Source organism: Thalassophryne amazonica, chromosome 20 (assembly GCF_902500255.1).
Source record: "Thalassophryne amazonica chromosome 20, fThaAma1.1, whole genome shotgun sequence".
NCBI lineage: Eukaryota > Metazoa > Chordata > Actinopteri > Batrachoidiformes > Batrachoididae > Thalassophryne > Thalassophryne amazonica.
In genome coordinates, this window is record NC_047122.1 from 50,028,771 (window position 1) to 50,035,062 (window position 6,292).

Sequence of the window (6,292 nt, forward strand, 5' to 3'; positions counted from 1 at the left end):
ATAGGTTTTATGTGACAGATTCTGCTGGACTCAGAATTTTTTATTTATTTGAGTTATGTGCCTGAAAACAGGTGAAACATTTCTCAGTGTTTGGCAGCTGTTTGGACACAATCCTCACAGAAAACAAACTCTCCATCCAGTCTCTCCATCCTGCGTCCAGGGACAGAGACACTGAGAAGGACATGCTCCTGTTCGATTCGTCTGGCTCTGTGTGTCTTGTCTCCTTCAGATGGACATGAAATGAAGGTACAGCATGAAACCTACAGAGGTAACTTCAGCAGTAAAGAGATTTCAGCCCTGCGGCCAACCTCACAGTTATGGGTGGAAAATTGTGCGTCCAAAGATGAGGACAGAAGATGTTAAGTGATTTTATTTAATAATGATTTGTGGCCTTAATGCTTTTACAAGGTATGTCACTGGTGCATCAGCATGACCGCTGAACATCAGTATATAAGCACCCCATCCCCAAACCTATAAGTTAATTTGTATAACAATCACAAGACAATAACCCAGTTGAGCAATGCATTTTACCTCCAAAGAGGAGACTGAAAGGAGTTATTACCCCCCCGCAACAAGCCTGGAAAACAGAAAAAAGAAGAAACTGGCGTTCTGTCCGGGGTGTACCCCACCTCTCGCCCTATGACTGCTGGGATAAGTTCCAGCCACCTCCATGACCCATGATTGGAGTAAACGGGTACAGAGAATGAATGAATGAGTGGTAGGCTTGGTGCAGTCTTTTCAAACATTATGGAATGTTCTGGAACAAAATATTTGTTATTTACATTAAAATGTTGCATTTTTTTTTTTTTTTACAAAAAAAGGGACATTGTTCTAGTAGTTTTGGAAGGTACTGCATGTTGTAGAGAAGCTTGAATCTTCAACTGGACTGGGTTGCTTGACGCGAGGATGTTTTGCTTCAACTTGCAGAAGCTTCCTCAGCTAAAATTCTTGCTCTGGTAGTCTCACTTCTGTCTTGACTCTTGTAGAGAAGAATAATCTGCTGATTTGAAGCGAAATGTCCTCACGTCAAGCAACCCAGTCCAGTTGAAGATTCAAGCTTCTCTACTATGGAAACCACCTGGACAACTGAGAGCCTTCACAGAAAGTAATGCATGTTGTTTAATACTTTGTGACATACAGACTGCAACATACAGTGAGGAAAATAAGTATTTGAACACCCTGCGGTTTTGCAAGTTCTCCCACTTAGAAATCATGGAGGGGTCTAAGATTTTCATCTTAGGTGCATGTCCACTGTGAGAGACATAATCTAAAAAAATAAATAAAAATCCGGAAATCACAATGTATGATTTTTTTTTATAATTTATTTGTATGTTACTGCTGCAAATAAGTATCTGAACACCTACCAACCAGCAAGAATTCTGTCTCTCACAGACCTGTTAATTTTTCTTTAAGAAGCCCTCTTATTCTGCACTCTTTACCTGTATTAATTGCACCTGTTTGAACCTGTATAAAAGGCACCTGTTCACACAATCAATCAATCACACTCCAACCTGTCCACCATAGCCAAGACCAAAGAGCTGTCTAAGGACACCAGGGACAAAACTGTAGACCTGCATAAGGCTGGGATGGACTACAGGACAACAGGCAAGCAGCTTGGTAGAAGACAACAACTGTTATGATTATTTATTAGAAAGTGAAAGAAACACAAGATGACTGTCAGTCTCTCTCGGTCTGGGATTCCATGCAAGATATCACTTTGTGGGGTAAGGATGATTCTGAGAAAGCTCAGAACTACACAGGAGGACCTGGTAAATGACCTGAAGAGAGTTGGGACCACAGTCACAAAGATTACATTAGTAACACATGATGCTGTCATGGTTTAAAATCCTGCAGAGCAGCAAGGTCCCCCTGCTCAAGCCAGCACATGTCCAGGCCTGTTTGAAGTTCACCAGTGACCATCTGGATGATCCAGAGGAGGCATGGGAGAAGGTCATGTGGTCAGATGAGACCAGAATAGAGCTTTTTGAAATCAACTCCACTTACCATGTTTAGAGGATGAGAACAACCCAAAGAAAACCATCCCAACCGTGAAGCATGGGGGTGGAAACATCATACTCTGGGGTTGCTCTTCTTGCTAAGGGGACAGGGCGACTGCACCGTATTGAAGGGAGGATGGATGGGGCCATGTATTGTGAGATTTTGGCAAACAACCTCCTTCCCTCAATAAGAGCATTGAAGATGGGTCATGGCTGGGTCTTCCAGCATGACAATGACCCCAAACACACAGCCAGGGCAACTAAGGAGGGGCTCCGTAAGAAGCATTTCAAGGTCCTGGAGTGGCCTGGCCAGTCTCCAGACCTGCACTCAATAGAATATCTTTGGAGGGAGCTGAAACTCTAAACCTGAAATATCTAGAGAAGATCTGTATGGAGGAGTGGACCAAAATCCCTGCTGCAGTGTGTGCAAACCTGGTGAAAAACTACAGGAAACGTTTGACCTCTGTAATTGCAAACAAAGGCTACTGTACCAAATATAAACATTGATTTTCACAGGCATTCAAATACTTATAAATTATTAAAAAAATCATACATTGTGATTTCCGGATTTTTTTTTTTTTTTTTAGATTATGTCTCTCACAGTGGACATGCACCTAAGATGAACATTTCAGACCCCTCCATGATTTCTAAGTGGGAGAACTTGCAAAATTGCAGGGTGTTCAAATACTTATTTTCCTCACTGTAAACGTTAACCTCATATTTACGATATGTTACAATATACTTTATTATCCCAAAAAGGGAAATTTATCTTGGACTCATATACTGCATACAATGCACAATAAAAACAAAAGAAAAAAACACAATAAAATCCATAAAAACAATAAAAACCCCATCCAATATAAACACCCCACATAAATATTAATATGAATATGACACAAAAGCTGGAGTGCGGTAACTCCTCCATGTACTGGTATAGCTTCAATGGCCGCTGTTACAAATACGTTGCCACACGTGTGAACTGGACTGATGCAGAACGCCACTGAGTGCCAGAGAATGCCAACCAGTGTATCGATCCACCCCAGTGAGCATTTTTACGTTGAAAAAATGTTTAATAATCATCTACACCCACCGTTGAAAAGATGTTAAAATAAAACGCAATGCTAAAATACCCTCGGCCATGAACATAAAAATAGAAAACAGAATTTGACCTTTTCACCTTATTTATCTATTTAATATAAAAAACAAATGGATATGCATCCACTGGGATAGGCTCCATTACCTCACGACTCTGAACTAGAACATGTGAGTTTAGAAAATGGTTGGAAGACATTCTTGGACCTGCAGTCTTCAGTTCATCAAGGGTTTTTCATTTTCTCTTTGGAACATCCACCAATTTTCAGAGAATCACCTCCTGCGGAAATAAATAAATATAAATAATACATTTTTCCAGCTTCTACACATACTACAGACAAATCACAATGTCCAAAAGCCAGAGTTATTTGGTGTGGATCAGGCAAACATAGATGGAATCTGACTTCATGCTGTGTTCCAGACAATATTACTCCCTTATATATATTTATAAACAAATACTGACATCTGGAGGAACTGAATGTTGGACATAGCACCTTTAATATGAACAAAACCACACACGTGTCTTATGTAATCAACTTATCTTTTCACTGTGTCCCTCTGTATGGAGGAATAATTTTGATGTGGTGGAAATAAAAACAAACATTAACATGAAAGATTGAGAGTTTTCAACATAACTGCAGTTTCTGTAATTATAGTTTAACATACAGATTAAGTATAAAAATTTGCGTGTATTTACATGTACATAACACAATTTAACAAAGGATAACACCAAAACAAATTACTTTTTTCCACTGTGGTTCTCAGAAACAGAAGAAAATGCTACAACGGGTAAAAAAGGCTCAACAAAACAAAAAATACAGCTCATTTAATCATCGAGTTTTCTGCATTCTGACAATGTTAGCACATCAGTTAGCTTCCAGTACTGTATTTGTGGTGTGAAATGGCCTAAAAATGAAATATTACAGGCTGCACAAACAGCTAGTTATGAAGTCAGGATCACTAGCGACCCAACATCATGCACACATACATGTGGTGCAGTTTGGGGGTATTTTTGATTAATAATTTATGCTCAGTCAGCATTGGCATGCTAGCTTTAGCTTAGCAAGCCTAAAGCCTCGCTCACACCGTGACCAGCAAAAAAGCAACAGCGCTCATTTGTGGTTTGTTTTGTTGAGAGACAGTAGTGAAAGTATTTAACGAGTGTGTTGTTATAATAAAGTCTCACATTTCTTTGACTCCTTCACATTAGCTCTTGCTACGGTGTTCCTAGCTATGATTCTACAGCCACTGAGCAGCACACAAACTCCAGAACAACTTAAAGTGTTTGCGCATGCGCATTATAATAATAAACATAAATTATTTGGAAATAATCCTTGAATCTGTTCGCATTACGGAATTCTGGGTGCTTCTTTTTCACAGCACGCACCCGTAACAGCTTTGTATTTATGGCATTTTAAATTAAATGCGTTGAAAAGACGTCTGTTGTAAATCAGATTTAACTGACCAGAGAAAAATGAATTTGGAGAAATTTCACCATAATAATCCATATCACCTCTGTTTAAAGCTTCAACTGAACAAATCACCCATTTGATGAAAAAAAAAAATTAGCATTTTGTGACATGCTGATAATGTAGCCGCATTTTCGCTGGTTTAAAAGTGGGTGAAAAGACGCTCAGACAAATATCACCCAGTTTTCAAGCAAAAATCAATGTTGAAATCATATCTTGTGCTCACTGGGACGTTTTAGGATAGCAGTCAGCTAACGCAATGGTCCAAATCTGAAATGGAATGACATTGGATGTCATTATCTTCAGTCTTTTGTTTGTGCATCTGGTGTACTCTGTGAGTAGCAACTGAAATGGTGAAACTCGTGAACATCTGTTGATTGAAAGAAATGCATTAGATATCCTCAATAAAGAAACCATAATAAATTTCACATTTATTTTCATGAATCTTGAATATTACCAGAAATTTCTCATGAGGTCATGATGTTGGACTTGTTTTCAGTGTTTAAAATGAGCAGGCGTGGCCTCAGACCAAGGCTTTGTGAATGAAAGAAACTTGCCAACATGTTCATTTCAAGCTACATTGAACCACACCTGCTCCTAACTTCCATCATCTTTTAAATTGATTTTTATGGCATTGTGTTGTACAGGTTTTATACTGCGACTTTATCGCACTTTAATGATTTGTACTTATTTGCACTGTACTGTCCTTGTTGTCTTTGTGGCTCTTACATGCCTGTTTTTGTTGTATGTGGCAGCTTCCTGTGCTTCCTCCCAAGACAAATTTCCCCGAGAGGGACAATAAAGTTTCTCATCTTAGCTTATCCATCCCCACACACAAACCATCCAGCAGGTGGCAGTGTTCATCACATGGCAAACAGAGTCAGGTCTGGTCTGGAAACATGGGGTACAGCAGCAGATGTATCCACCACATTAACAGAAAGATCTATGGAAACTGCTTTTTGGATTCATCTAGTATGTCAAAGTTATCCCGGTTTTAATCAGTTCAACCTCATTATATGCCCTTTTAACTTAGTCAGTTACAAGATCATAGCATTTGTTGCGTTTGAGTTACAGTGGTAACAAACTGGAGGAGATAGATTCCTTCATTCACTAACTGCATTTTACATTTTTTTTTATGAACACCAGTACATTTGAATCTCTTCCTTCAATGTTTCAATTATTATCATTATTATGAAACATAACAAATGAATGCAAACAGAAACAAATAATTTCAGATGAATGTTTATGAAATTATTTTTAGTCTATTTTTTACTTCATGCGTATAGTAATTTATTTTCAAAGGAATTTACACATGTAGCCTACTGGTAACTTTTTTCTTTCATTCTTTGTTTGCTATCACGTTTCTTTATTATTACATTTACCGGGTTCGGTTCACCACATCGAACTACTGTGTGTGTTAAAGAAAAATAGAGCAGCTTTGCGCTAAATCTCCAAATGATTCTGAACAAAACTGTCAACAAAAACTCCAGTCAACGACGCCACACTGACCACGCCCATATCAAGTTTTCGCGCGAAAAGATTGGACCATACCATTCCGAATGGAGGGGGGCGTATCAAAATGCTCACATTTACACACGCTTAAGAGCACAATTGTTACAGCTGTACAAGTTAGATAACGTTTATTACAAAGTGTATTACTCTCTTATAGTCGTTAATTAGTCTGATAGCCAATTTTATAGACGAAACAGCAAATCTTCATACGAGACTATACGA

At 38.6% G+C, this 6,292-nt stretch overlaps 1 long non-coding RNA gene across 1 annotated transcript; it reads right to left on the reverse strand.

Annotated features, from left to right (window-relative positions):
* Positions 1-39: 39 nt before the first annotated feature.
* On the reverse strand, positions 40-365 carry LOC117501794. Its single transcript, XR_004558088.1, has 2 exons — positions 165-365; positions 40-128 (listed from the first exon to the last, which is right to left on the reverse strand). It is a non-coding gene; the product is annotated as an uncharacterized LOC117501794 (long non-coding RNA).
* Positions 366-6,292: the final 5,927 nt, after the last annotated feature.